The following is a 15,633-nucleotide window of genomic DNA, read 5'->3' as shown; positions in this document are numbered from 1 at the left end:
TCTCCCTCTCTCTCTGCCCCTCCCCCGTTCATGCTCTGTCTCTCTCTCTGTCCCAAAAATAAATAAAAAACGTTGAAAAAAAAAATTAAAAAAAAAAAAAAAAGAAAATATTTAAAGAACTCACAACTCAACACACATAAACACACACACACACACACACACAAACACACACACACACACACACACAAACTAAAAAGTGAAAAATGACTTGAACAGACATTTTTCCAAAGAAGACATACAGATGACCAACAGGTACATGAAAATGTGCTCAACATCAGGGAAAATCCAAATCCAAACCACAAAGAGATATCACCTGACTCAGTCAGAATGGCTAGGATCAAAAACACAAGATAGGCCTCTACTCAAGATGGTAGCCCTGGAGAGCATGGCCACTGATTCAGAGGTCCCAAAGAGGTGCAGGATTAGGGTGGCCACTGATGAGAGGAGCTGGGAGGAGAAGGAAGAGGAAGAAGAAGAGGTAGAGCAGTGGGTTTTGGTGGAATTGTCTGGAATTATTGATTCAGACTTTCTATCAAAATGTGAAAATAAATGCAAAGTTCTAGGAATTGACACTGAGAGGCCCATTCTTCAAGTGGACAGCTATGAAGAATAGTATGGAGAGTATGAAGACACTCTTGGGACCTGGACTGTATCTGAAGAAAATGTTGAATATGATGATACAGAGGGCAATAAAAAAACAGTGCTAAGATAAAATGCCATACAATGAAGAAACTCAGCATGACAAGGACTCTTCTGACAGAAAAGAGGGAAGGAGAAGAAAACAGGTGATGTGGAATGGCTACAAATCAAGGACAACAATTTCTTCTATAGACCCAACATGATTTTAGCTTTCTGCATGAAAATGAAGATAATAAGCCTTCAGCCTCAGACAAACCTTTGGAAGTGGAAGAGGAAGAGATTAAAATGAAAGATAATTCAAACCTGAGTTATGAACAGGGGAAACCACTGAACTTGGAAATAGAGAAGCCTGGTCCTCTTATTGATATCCCTTCTTCTGAGACAGAGGTTCTGTTTTTATGGAAACTCATAAAACTCACTTCTATTGCCTTAGAAATCACTCCTAGAAGAAATGTTTCTTATAACAACTACTAATGAACTTTTTGGAGTTTTTATATAAAATTATCGTGTAACTTTCAGTTTTTTACTATTTTACTAGTTTTGTTGGTTATACACACATTTCCAATATAGCGCAGTTTAATATACCAGAATCATTAAGGATGAGATATGAGTTCAAAGATTAAAATTTGGTATAAATGACTATAGGGACCCATCACTGATAAGTTCTTTACATTGGAAGTTTTATTAAAGTAAGTGTAAAAGTTTTTTTGTTTTGTTTTTGTTTTTGCTTTTGTTTTTCAGCCATCACAAATCACCATGAACTTAGTGGCTTAAAATGACAGAAGTGTATTATCTTGCAGCTTTGTAGATCTGCCATCTGACATGGGCTGGGCTAAAATTAAAGTGTTGACAGGACTTCATTCTTTTCTGGAGGTTGGGAGTGGGGGATTATATTTCCTTGTTCATTCAGTTGCTGGCAGATTTCAATTCTTTTCAATTGAAGAATCAAGGTCCCATTTTCTTGCTGTCATCTGAGAACTGTGCCCAGCTTCTAGAGCCTGCCTACATTCCTTGGCTCTCTTCAAAACCACTAATGGTCAAGTCTCTCTCATTCTTTGACTGTCTCCTGTTTCTTCCATCATCCTATCTCTGACCCAACTTGCTAATTACCTCACTCAATATCTGTTCTTTCTTTTTTGGGTTTGTAACAAAATCCCAGAATTATTCTGGTTAGCGATGTGTATATGTGGTCACATGGCTAAGTTCTGGCCAGTGACATGGAATTATAAGTATTGAGTGATAAATGCTTCTGGAAAGCTACCTTAAACTTGAAGGCATGAAGGGAAATGGGCCAGTTCATCTTCTCTTTCTTCTTGCTGAAACATGAACATGGTGGCTAGATATTCAGGAGGCTTTTTGGACTATAAAGTAACCTTGGAAATAGAAGTTATGAATGGCAGAGCAATAGATAGAATATTGGACTCTGTAGTACTTGGATGGCTCAGTCAATTCAGGGTCCAATGAAAGGAACAGCTTTGAATTCAAATGACAGCCCTGTCTTAGTTTAAAGCTAGGTTCTCTTTTCTGCTTATTATGGATCTTTGATAAGAAATACAATTGCTGAGAAGTCTGTTTTACAAGCATTGTGAGACCTTTCCTGTAACCCGCTGTGTAGTAGAATGGGCTGTAAAACTTCCTAAATGTAGTCTGATATGTAATGAAATAAGTGATTGTATACAAACTAACCGGCATTTCTCGCTTCTGTAAACCTGCTTGCTTAGCACATTCCTCACCTACCCCCTTCCCCCTTTCTTCCTCTCGCCACAAGTAAAAACCTCCCCTGTGCTATTTGTCTCTGTCTATAAAAACGCTATACCAACCCTAATCGTGGCCTCTTGTGTCACCGGCGACGAGTGTGCAGAGGACCAGGTTCGAACCTGCAATAAACGACCCTTGCCGCTTGGCTTTGACTTACGACTCTGGTGGTCTTTTGTGGGAGGTTTTAGAACTTTGGGCATTACACCAATTTTGATTTCAGGTCAGGTCATGATCCCAGGGTCATGGTATTGAGACTCACGTCAGACTCTGCACTAAGTATTCTCTCTCTCTCCTTTTGCCCCTGACCTCACTCTGTATCTCTGAAATTAAAAATAATAATAACAATAATAATAATAATAGTAATTAATAATAATAATGGATCTTGATATGATAGTGCCCTGTACTGACAAGAATAAAGAAGGTTAATAACCTTTAATACATTAATAATAATCTTTTTCTTCCTGGTAAAATGACTTCAAGATTACCTTTTGGCATTGTTTTCTCTGGAAATCTACTAGATAACATAACAATAGAATGTCAACTGCGATGTCAGGCAATAGTGTTTATAATTAAAAATATCCCCTTATTGGTAAACTGTATCTAGACCAAGAAGGCTATGACAACTCTGCCCATTGGAAAATATGGACTTTGGGCTTCTTTAAGTGCTGTGTTTCTTATTACAAAAATCCCTGGAAACTACACTCATGGATGTTACAAGAAATATTGCTTCTTGAGGAGACTGAAGTTTCTAAACCAGTGTGGCTTGTGCACCCACCCAAATCATCTTGTTCCCTTACACCTGAACTGACAATTGGGTGCCAGAGTAGAGCCTCCTATTGCAACAAGCCTCAAGCTGCTGTGCTGGTTCCTATGAAATTAAGTGAGCCTGGTGCCGGGTTCAGTCCCATGAAGCCTATTGGGTACTGTAAGTGTGAATACCATTACAAACCTGTGACTACTGCTGCTGTTCAGGTAGATAAGGCACTGCAACTACCTACTTCTGGCCTTTTATGTGAGAGAGAAGTAACTTTTCTCTTCTTTAAGTCACTCTGTATTAGCCACACATAATCCTACTTAATTCATTATGCATTTTGAAAAATAGAGAAAAGTCCAAGGAAGTAGAATGGAAGATTCTTGAGATTTGTAATCTTGCAAAAGGAACTGATCTAGACTGCAGTGTAGTTCTACCTTATTGGGGAGTAAGGTTAGGAATTCCCTGAGCCTGCACCAATGGCTTAACACAGTTTAGGACGAAAGCATCCAAGAATAGACAAACAGAAAAAGTGCCCCCAGCATAGAACAAAAGCAGAAAGCTGCTTCCACAGGATGAAAGCATCTGAGAAGTGGTAAACAGGGCAATAGACCACAGCAGACAGGTGAAACTGCCTGGAGCTAATTAGCAAAAGAAAAGTGCCTTGTTGACCCTGAGGTAGCATGCTCTATCTATCTTACCCCCTAGGCAAGTTAAGATAAACAGACAGGATGCCTGGTGCCTGCCATAAACAGCCACCTGCTCAACACCAGGGTTTTGTTTTGTATTGACCCAAACCCCTAACACCACATATCTTCAAAACCCCCTTTCTCTCACACACTGGATTTAATGATCATTGTTTTATTGTCTCTTTCTGAACATCCATCACATTTGTAAGCCTTCTGATCCTAATAAATAGGGAGCAAGGACCCATACTCGGGGTTCTTGTCTCCTCCCAGACATTAGCCTCTCTTGTGTTTAATTCTGCATCTGCTGTCTTGCTGGACAAGAGAGAATTCCATACTCAAAGTCTGCAACATACCTTACATTGAAGAAGTTAATAAAGTCTTATATTCTGAAGAAGAAGAAAAAAAAAAGACAAGATATAAGTGTTGGCAAAGATGTGGAGAAAAAGGAACAGTCATGCACTGTTGGTAGGAATGTAAATTGGTACAGCCACTGTGGGAAACAATGTGGAGGTTCCTCAACATATTAAAAATAGAGATACCATATGATCTAGTAATTCCACTTCTGGATGTTTATCCCAAGAAAAAAAAATGCTAATTTTAAAAGACATGTGCACCCCTATGTTATTGCAGCATTATTTATAATATCCAGAGTATGGAAGAAATCTGTCTATTGATAGATGAATGGATAAAGAAGATTATATATATAAATATATATATATATATATTTATATATAGAATGTATATAATGGAATGTGTATACACACATATATACACATTACATTATATATATATATATATATATATATATATATTCTGTTTAAAAAAACAGAAATAAAATCATAAATACAGAGAACAACCTGGTATTGACAGAGGGAAGGAGGGTGGGATGATGAGCAAAATAGGTGAAAAGGATGAAGAGGGACAAACTCTCAGTTATAAAACAAATAACTCACAGAGATGTAAAGTGCAGCATAGGGGATGTAGGTAATATTGTAATAACTTTGTATGGCAAAAATGGTAACTACACTTGTGGAGAACATTTTATAATGTATATAATTGCCAAATCACTATGTTGCACATCTGAAACATAATATTGTAAGCTAACTATACTTCAATTAAAATTTAAAAATATGTTTTAAAAACAGAGAGACAAGTCCAGTATTTGGATATGAAAACATCATATATAGCAAAATTCTTTGGAAGAATATACCAAAATCCAAAATCTGTCATTCATATTATCTAGGATACAAACCAAACTACTCAACATAATTAATAATGAAAAAAAATGTGAAAAATTCCCAGTAGAAAAGATAGTAACAGGAAATAAACTGTAGGTGACCCAGATGCTGCCATTAGCAGACCAGGACACTAACATACCTATTTTTAACTATGTTTGACTACATAAAGAAAATATGTCATACTGGAAAGATAGGGAATTCAGCAGAGATAACAATTTAAAGGTAACAAGTAGAAATACCAGAACTATAAAGTACAATGTGTGCGTTTTTAAAAAAATATTGGATAGAGTAAAAGTACAATAGAGATGACCCCCCACACCAAAATTTCAAAAGTCAGTGAACTTAAATGTATCTCAATAAGGATGATCTATTCTGCAATACTAAGGGGATAAACTGAAAATACAACTAGAATCTTAAGAATCTGAGGAATAAATTTCAAAAATCTTTCATGGAGACACAGATGTGGAAAAAAGAGAGATTGGGGCAGAAAAAAATTTTAATAATGTAAAATTTCCTGATACCATACACAAAATTAATTTGAGATAGATTATAGAACTAAATGTAAAAGCTAAAATTATAAAGCTTTTTAAAGAAAATATTAGAGAAGATTCTTTGGAGCTATAAAGTCTTAGAGGAACAAAAGAAACTAAACAAACTAGAAACTAAAAAAAACTACTCAACTACTTTAATAAAACTAAAGAGAAAAATTAGATTTGATCAGAATGAAAAACTCCTGATCTTCAATAAATAAATAGATATATAGGGGCACTTGGGTGGCTCAGTCTGTTAAGCATTTAACTCTTGATTTTGGCTCAAGTCATGATTTCACAGTTTGTGAGATCGAACCCAATGTCAAGCTCTGTGCTGACAGTGTGGAGCCTCCTTGGGATTTTCTCTCTCCCTGTCTCTCAGCCCTTCTCCCACTCATGCTCACGATCTTTCTCCATCTCTCTAAAAACAAATAAACAAACATTTTTAAAAAGGTAAAATAGATATATAAAGAAGGTCTACAACAAAATAATTTTTTTAAAAACAAGTAACTCATCACAAATGGAAACAAAATTGAATGTATATTTCACAAAAGAAGACATACTATTTTTTTTTAAAGATTTTCTTTTTTTAAAGTAATCTCTACCCCCAACATGGGACTGGAACTCACAACCCTGAGATCAAAAGTCACATTCTCTATTAACTGAGCCAGCAAGTACCCCAAAAGAAGACATACTATTAATCATTAAGCACATCAACAAAATGAAAAATAAACTCACAATGACACATCTCTACATAAAGCCAGAATGGCCAAAATTAAAAGGAAAATTATAATTATATATATATATATATATATATATATATATATATGCTGGCAAGGATATGAAGCAAAATCTTATACGTTGTTGGTGGGAGTGTAAAATGGTACCTCTACTTTGGGAAATGATCTGGCATTAAAAACAAAATCTAAGTATACATTTTCTGTGACCCAGAAATACCACTTTTAGGCATTTACCCAAGAGGAATAAAAACCTGTAGCCACAAAAATAGCTGTTCATAGCAGCTTTATCCATAATAATCAAAAATTGAACGCACCCAGATGCCTATCAATAGATTATCAACTGTGATATATTCACACAATGGAAAATTACAGCAAAAAAGGAACACATTGCTTATTCAGTCAGCAACGTTGATGAATCTCAAAAAAAAACCATATGCTGGGTGGAAGTACATACATTGTGGTTCCATTTACATGAAGTTCTAGAATAGGCAAAATTAATCCACAGTAGAAGAAAATTTAGAACTTCATTTGTCTTTTTGGAACAATGGCAAGGATTGATTCAGAAGGGGTATAAGAGACTTTATGGGGTGCAAAGTAATGTTTTATATCTTCATCAGGGTCTGGTTACATTGGTCTTTGCTTTTACCAAAAATCAGCTAATACACTCTCAAGATTCATGAATTTCAGTGCATGTAAATTTTACCTCCATAGGAAAGGAAACAACTGTAAACAATTAGTGAACTCTAGTTAATGATATGTTTGTTCAGGGGGAATTGTACTTATGTCATTTATTTTCAAATGCATCAAACAAATGAGATAAATTGATGAATAGGTAGAAGATAGATATGATAAAAAGAAATGTTCTGAAAGAATCTAAATTGTGGCTATACAAGTATTAACTTTGATATGTGTTTCAACTTGAATGATTTTTGAGTATTTTCATAATATAATGTTAGGAAAAAAACATAAGGAAAAATGTCTTCTGCTACTACCAAGAATAACAATGGTTTCACAGAATGACTTTGACACCACCAATAGAGGGTGACCCTAAAATACATTACTCATCACTGTTATACTTTTAAAAACTATGATGAGGCTATACAATTATATAATTCCCATATAACTTCTTGTTTCAAATATATGAAGATTTAGTCATCATGTGCCATTTATCATAAGGATAGAAGGAAAAAACTTGGCATTTGCTAGCAATTGCATTTGAATCTAATTGATTTGTTTCCAAGTGATTAATTTGAGTGTTATTGTCAGCACATGGAGGTCTATTCTAATGCACTCAGGTCTTCATTTACTTTGAGTCTCAATTTTCCTTCTGTAAAAGAATAAGGCAGTTCAGCTCAACTAAATTTTACTCAACTAAAAAAATATTTAGTATTTTACTAAATACTACTCAACTAGTAGTATTCCAGGCACAGTGCTAAGTGTGACTAGATAAAATTTATGGAATGTGATCTTTCCCTTCACAGAGTTCACAGGCTAATAGAAAAATAAACATATGATCTGTTGACCATCAATAGGTAGCAGTAAGTGCCATGGGAAAACAGCCTGGAAGAGGGACATATCACTCTGGCTGCATGTAGACAAAGGATCATGGAAGTTTCTCTTGGATGAAAAGGGGTTAGCCTTATACAAGGTGACCAAGGTGAAGAGGGTTTCACTGAAAAGTTTCTGGGGACTGTTGGTGAGGACTGAGTGTCAGGAAGATGATGAAGTTGGATGTCTCTTCCACATGTATCTCTATGAAAGTGAATTTTTACCTGTCCTTCCAGCCCTACCTACAAAGGCATAAATTGGCTTTAGCTAAAAATGGATCAAGAAGTAGAATTTGCACCTTAGTCTATGATGTGGTTCATGTAATATATGAGCTTCTGAAGCAGCTCTGAGGTTATTAGCAAAACATTTCTTCAACATTAGGTAAGGAAATGGTCAGGAACATTTATCCACCACAATAGTTGTGTAATTAACTGCTATCAGAGGCTGGAACATCAGCAGTTCAACAGTGAATCAAGCAGCAATAACAGAAGTTACAGCTGAGGCAGCAATTACCTACTGTATACTGATCACCAGTGGGAAAAGACGTGTTGCACTTAGTGTTTTAAAAAATACTGTCCCAATCATTACATTCCTATGAAATCAACAATAACCTTGCACATTTTTTTATTTCCATTTTAGAGGAAAATAATTAAAACTCAAAAAAGGCAAAATAATTTTCTGAAGTTCCCATAACTAGCAAATATCATCTAAAGTTGTGTGGTTTGACTTCAAAACTTTTTCCATCCTGAAAAGCAGTAGGATCCCCAACTTAGCTGATTATCAAAATCACCAGGAAGCCTTCAAAAAAAAATTCTGCTTTCCTATATACCTATAAACACAATGAACAAGTGGAATCTGAAATTAAAATCACAATAACACATTAGTACCCCTAAAATAATACAGATATAATAAAAAAAACATGTACAAAATCTATGGGATAAAAACTATATAACTGATGAAAGAAGTAAGTAAATGGAGAGATATCCTATGTTCATGGATAAGAAAGGAAGACTTAATATTGTCAAGATGTCAGTTCTTCTCAATTTGATCTATACAGTCAATATAATTCCAGTCAAAATCCCAGAAGTTATTTTTGGGGATGTTGAGAAACTGATTCTCAAGTTTATATGGAGAGGCAAAAGACCCAGAAAAGCCAACACAATATTGCAGGAGAGAAACAAAGTTGGAGGACCTACACTACTCAACTTTATGACTTGCTATAAAGCTACAGCAATGAGACCAAATGGTATTGGTGAAAGAATAGATAAATACATTAATAGAAAAGAATAGGGAGCCCAGAAAAAGACCCACATAAATGTAATCAACTGATAACTGATCTTTGACAAAGGAGTAAAGGCAATGTAATTAAGCAAAGGTAGGCTTTTCAACAAATGGTCCTTGAACCCGCTCCCCCCCCCACACACACACACATGAATGTAGTCACAGACCTTACACTCTTCACAGACATTAGCACAAAATGGATCCCAAGCCTATATGTAAAACACACAACTATAAAAGTCCTAGAAGATAACAGGGGAAATTTAGATAACCTTGGCTATGAAGATGACTTTTTTATATACAACATCAAAGACACAATCCATGAAAGATATAATTGATAAGCTGTACTTTATTAAATTAAAATTTTCTGCCCTGCAAAAGACATTGTCTAGACAATCAAAAAAAAAACACAGACTGGAAGAAAATTTTTATGAATACATAGGTAATAAAGATAGAGATACAGAGAACTCTTAAAATCCAACAACAAGAAAATAACATTTAAAAATGGGCTAAAAGTCTTAAACAACACCTTATAAAGGAAGATATACAGATGGAAAATGAGAATATGAAAAGATTATCTCTGTCATATGTATCAAGGTAAATGCAAATTAAAATAAAAATATAATAGTACACATCTATTAGAAGGGCTAGACTTCAGAACACTGACAACACCAAATGCTGCTGGGAGTGTGGAGCAATAGGAACTCTCATTTATTGCTGATTGGAGTAAAAATTGGTGTAGACATTTTGGAAGATAGTTTGACAGTTTCTTACAAAACTGAACATACTCTTATCGTGTGATCCTGCACTCATGCCCCTTGGTATTTACCCAAAGGAGTTGAAAACTTATGTCTACACAGAAAACTGCACATAGATGTTCATAGCAGCTTTACTCATAATTGCCCAAACTTGGAAGTAAACAAGATGTTCTTCAGTAGGTTGATAGAAAAAAAAAAACAAAAAAAACAAAACCACAACTGATACAACCAGACAATGGAATATTATTTAGCACTAAAAAGTAATGAGCTATCAAGCTATTGAAAGGCATAGAGGAAACATAAATGCACATTACTAAGTGAATGAAGCCAACTTGACAAGGCTACATACCATTTGATTTCAACTATATGACATTCTAAAAAAACAAAACTATGAAGACAGCAAAAAGATTACTGGTTGCCACAGGTTAGTGAGGAAGGAATGAACCAGTAGAGTACAGATTATTTTTAGGGCAGTGAAACTACTCTGTATGACACTATAATGGTGGATACATGTCATTGTACATTTATCCAAACCCACAGAAAGAACACCAAGAGTGAAATCTAACATAAACAATTGACTGTTGGTGATAATTATGTGTCAGTATAGGCCCATCTATTGTAACAAATGTACCACTGGGTTGTGGTAGTGCTGAGGATGGTATTGATAACAGTGGAAGGTGTACATATCAGGGAGGGAGTATTTGGGAAATACCTTCTATTCAATTTTTCTGTGAACCTAAGATACTCTTAAAAAATAGTCTATTTAAAAAGAAATTTTTGAACTCTTACCCAAGATTTACTGAATCATAATTTTTGCTGTGGGGCCCTAGGATCCACAGTTTTTAAAGTACTCTGTGACTGTTGATGATCACCCTGGTTTGCAAATGACAGGGCAAAATTATAATTGAAGCTGAATGTAATCAATTAGAAATTATGAAAGGTTCAAGTAAAAATTGTATGAGGAAACTGAGACATGATGAAGGATAATGGCTTAAAGAAAACGGATCCCTCAAAATCTTATTATGCATTGTCATTCATATCTGAGTGATGTTCAATGTGTGTATACCAAGTGATGTCCTTCTCAAATTACCAATGTTATAAAAACAAAAGAAAAAGAAATAGAGATGATGTTTGACACTTGTTTCATGGACCATAGTTTGAGTAGAAAGGCCATAGACTATAAGCTCGATGAGGACAGGGCTGTCTTCATTTCAGGCTATTCACCTCACACCTTTCGTAATTCCTAGCACAGAGTAGGTCCTCACATTGCATTTGTTGAATGTATAAATCTCCCCTTCCTCCAAGAACAATACCCCAGTCTTATCAAAGCCTTTTTGTGTGTTTTCTCTAAAACCTGTGTGCGTAGATATGACACGTCTTTGCCAGTATTTATAATAGTATATTCAAGTAGAGCTTTTGCTTGTTTGTTCCTGCTTTCCTTTCACTAATGATAAATTGCTTGAGGGCAGGGACTATATAATTTTCCACATGCTTCTTAGTACTCAGAACAGTGCTTGGAACATAAAAGGCGCTTAGGAAATTTCTGTTAAATAAATAAATGATTTGGAAAGGCAAAACCTTCTTTTTTTATTGTCCAAAGCTGAAGTTGAACTTCCATTGCCATGTACTTCACATATTCTTAGAAGAGCAGAAGAAGAGGTGCATATTAAAGACAAAAGAGGAGTGGGTGTCTGGAGCAGACATCCTACAGCAGAAAATCACAAGCAGCATCCTGATCAGATCAGAAGCAGGAGCTCAAAGGGCTCAGCAAATGAGGAAATGTCTCCACAGAAGTAGGCTCAATACATCAGCAATTGTTATTTTCGACTGGTGCTTTCTGTCATGAAAGATAGCTGCTCTGCCAGGTCAGAATTGTTTTGGCCACCTTCAAGGTCATCGTACCTTCCCAGATCTGGCACTGAATCTAGAAGCTGGCAAATCTGGCTTCTTAAAGTGGATTAGGTGGGCCCCACAGAGAGCTTTGTGCCCTGGCTGCCTTCCTGATTCTTGTAGCTGAAAGCCATGGTGATGTTTCTCTGAGGACAGCCACCTCTTTTGTCCCTCTTTGGATTTGAGTCTAGCCCTCAGGACCTTAGCCTTGTGCACTATTTCAAACACTATCACTGCCCACATATGCCCTGCTACAACCACAAGATTTTTATCATTTTGACCTGAAGTGTATTCTGGTAAGAAAGACAGAAATTACTCTGTGGCCTAAGTCCAGAATCAGAAATTGACTTATACATAACTGTCAAATACAAAATCAAGAATGAATGAATGAATTTCTATTGAAAAGCACTTGAGGGGCCCTTGGGTGGCTCAGTCAGTTAAGCATTAGACTTCAGCTCAGGTCATGATCCTGCGGTCTGTGGGTTCAAGCCTGGCATCAGGCTCTGTGCTGACAGCTCAGAGCCTGGAACCTGCTTCAGATTATGTGTCTCCCTCTCTCTGCCCCTCATCAGCTCATATTCTGTCTCTCTCATTCTCAAAAATAAATAATCATTAAAAAAACTTTAAAAAAAAAAAGAAAAGCACTTGAGTAATAATATGAAATTCCATCTATGTTTTCCTTCTATCAGTTCCTTAAAATTGCTTAAATTCATAACCCCTCATGTAAAAAAAAAAAAAAAAAATGGAGTGACATTGAAAGGTTATCTAAACCTTTTCCAGAAAAGCAGTGAGCTAATCATTCAAACTAAATGAGATAACTGTTCACGCAGACCCTTCTCCCTTGTCTTAATTTCAATTTGAATTCCATGGGACTTCTTATCTCAAACAAGGTGATCTGATGTAGTTAGTGTTTATACAGAGAACAAAGAAAAGAGTGACATAAATTTGAAAGTTAACTTTCAAATGCAGCATAAGAAAATGGGGGATGGTGTGAAATTTCACCTTGCAAGAAGTGGACAGTAGTTAAGAACTACTCTTACTTATTCTATCAGTTACTAGATTTTCATATTTCACTGGTTAATACATTGGCATGTTTCAACGTGGAAAGAAAGAAAAACGTGGCCAGAGGGACTTGTTGCTATTCTATCTTTTTACATACACTCACAAATGTATATAAGGGGTATACAAGGTATATACAAGGGTATATAAGGGGTAGCGGGAGGGTCGGTGGGGGTTGGGTAGGGGGGTGCTTGGGGAGCCCCCAGGCTGGGCCCAAGAAAGAATGTATATAAATAAGCAGATATTTATATCTACCAATCCATCTATATATCTAGATAAATAAATATAGCTCTATGCTATGCATGTGTAACTATATCCGTTCATATGTAAATAATCTAGGCATTAAATATAGCTATCTAGGGATGGATAGATAGATAAGTGATAGATAATATTAAACTTACAGCAAAATTTTTTGTGACGCTAGAATAGGGGATTTGGGTGGGTAAGCAACCTAGTTACATCTACAAGGAAAACCATCTTGTCTGGCTTGTGCGATACTTCATTGTTTTGGACAACTCTTAGAGTCTTTCATTTTAACCCCATTTTTAAGCGAAAGGGATATGAATTTAAAAATGACTTCGGAAACTTTCCTGAAAAGTCTTCTTCAGAGAACCCCTCACCAGGGCAGCTGGAACCAGCCTCCACCCAAGGCCCACGGGACGCAGTGGGAGATAGCCCCTCTACTCCGTGAGAGGCACAAGAAACCACTTCGGGCCAGTCTGGGAAGACAAGAATTCTAGACCCTTCCGGTCTGTTGGACTTCCGCTGCTCCATCTGAAAACAAGATGCCCTGGGACCCTCCCAGTTTCCCCATCCCCTGCTTCGAACCAGAGCCCAGGGAAGTCAGAATGGGAAATGACCCTCCGGAACACGCCCTCCTTTCCGGAGGAGGGGAGAGGGAGTGGCAGCCACTTGGTCCGCACCGCCTGGGCTCGGGATCCCGCAGAGGAGCCACCCCAGAGCCCGGGCTCCCGCCCAGCTCCTCAGCCCCCGCCCCTCCTCACCCCCACACCCATCCCGCGCGCGAGGGCACTTTCCCCGGCACCCGCCCCAGCACCACTTTGTTCTGACGTCCGCCTGCCCAGCTCTGACGATCGCCCCCGCCAGCCACCCTTATAAAGGGGACTTTTGCCAATACTGGCATCGATCGCCACCTCAGCCGCGTCGCGCGTCCTCCGCCGGGGCGCCCACACCTGTCAACTCCGCGCGCGTCCAGGTTCTGGGAGACCTGGGGCAGGAACCCAGCCGCCTGGCGCTACTCCTCGCCCCTTGGCACCCCGGACCCTCCCCCTCCCTCGGCAGCCTTGCAGCCCCCAACCACCAAGGTGCCTGGGCGGCGGTCCCGAGAGGAGCTCCAGCCGGCGGAGCACTTCTCCGCGCGGCGACGACTCCAGGTAGGAGCAGAGCAGCCATCCCGGGCGCGTCGGAGCCCGCTCCCTCGGGGACCCGGTGGCCGCCCAGCCGGCGTTTTAGGTCGGAAGGACTCGGCTTTTGTTGCCTCTTGGTGGGGATGCGCGGGCGGGTCCACTGTCTGGCACCCAAGGCTCTTAGGCTGCAGCGGCGGGAAGTCTGGGCGCAGGAGAAGGACCGAGGGGTAGCGGGAGGGTCGGCGGGGGTTGGGTGGAGGGTGCTGGGGAGCCCCCAGGCTGGGCCCAGAAAAGAACTTCCCAGCTCGGTTGCTCACAAAGGCGGAGCGCACCCAGCCCGCCCGCGCTTCTTTTGCTTCCCCTGAATCAGAGGGAAGCTAATTCTTTCACCCAAGGACTCATCACCCACCTGCGAACACAAATACCTGCATTTCCCCCCAGAAACGTGCTTGTGTGAAGGGCGAGCGCATGAAATAGCCATGGTCACGAGGGTTGAAAAATAACAGAGAACAAGAATTCCTGAAGGTGAAGGCGTTAGAATTTGACATATGTCTCTTAAGAAGTCTTGTTTTTAATACGTTTGACCCCCTCTTATATATTTAGGCAATACTGTATTTTTAAATTGTTTTCTTGTACCTACCATTAAGTTCAGGAGGAGGGAGAGATGAAAAGAGCAAAGAACAATGGAAGAGCCAGAAGAGCAGGCTAAAAGGTACATTCTTTAAACAATGTACCATCTATAGTTGCTACAGTAACTTGGACCACAGGCACTTGTTGAAAATTAGAGTTGATGTGCTTTTGAAACTGGTTTTCCTAAAGTTTTTTTTTCCCCAGATATTTGTATGTCACATTACTTTTGGAACCATTCCCTACAATTGTTTGAAAGGAGAGATGGAAGAATGAATGGATGACTGAATGTAAGAATATGTTAGAATTCTCAGGGTAGTCTTACAATAATTCTAGATGGAATAGTAAGTTAGTTCCAAAAGCCAGATGCATCCTCTTTGTAAATGATCTTGACTGAGACTCAGTTACGATACAAGACAAGGTTAATTTTAAATTAAAAGAATTTATTAAGCACAAAAAGTGACCATGATTACATTTGGTAAACAGCCATTTCTATTTTTTTTCCCCCTTGGAGGCTCAAAACAATGTTAAACTGTTAAATACTAATTAGAATAAAATAGTGGACATGTGTTGGCAACTGGTAGTGTCATATGCGATTTCAATGTGCTTTTTCTGTAAGTGGCACAGGATCTTTCATGAGCCAGCTGGTTTATTCCCAGCTGCTTATGCATGCTTGGCTGGTTTATAATGCATTACTGTATTTTCTTCAGAAATCTTAATGAAGTAGCTCACTGTGGAAGAATCTGGACCCCTAGATAAAA

The 15,633-nt window shown here is 38.1% G+C and overlaps 1 pseudogene; it reads left to right on the top strand.

Moving 5' to 3' along the window:
• Positions 1–367: 367 nt before the first annotated feature.
• Positions 368–1,113, top strand: LOC102960617 (annotated as a pseudogene).
• Positions 1,114–15,633: the final 14,520 nt, after the last annotated feature.

This window comes from Panthera tigris, chromosome A3 (assembly GCF_018350195.1).
Source record: "Panthera tigris isolate Pti1 chromosome A3, P.tigris_Pti1_mat1.1, whole genome shotgun sequence".
NCBI lineage: Eukaryota > Metazoa > Chordata > Mammalia > Carnivora > Felidae > Panthera > Panthera tigris.
The sequence above is the reverse complement of the archived record's forward strand: the minus strand, read 5'-3'. Positions and strand labels throughout refer to the sequence as shown.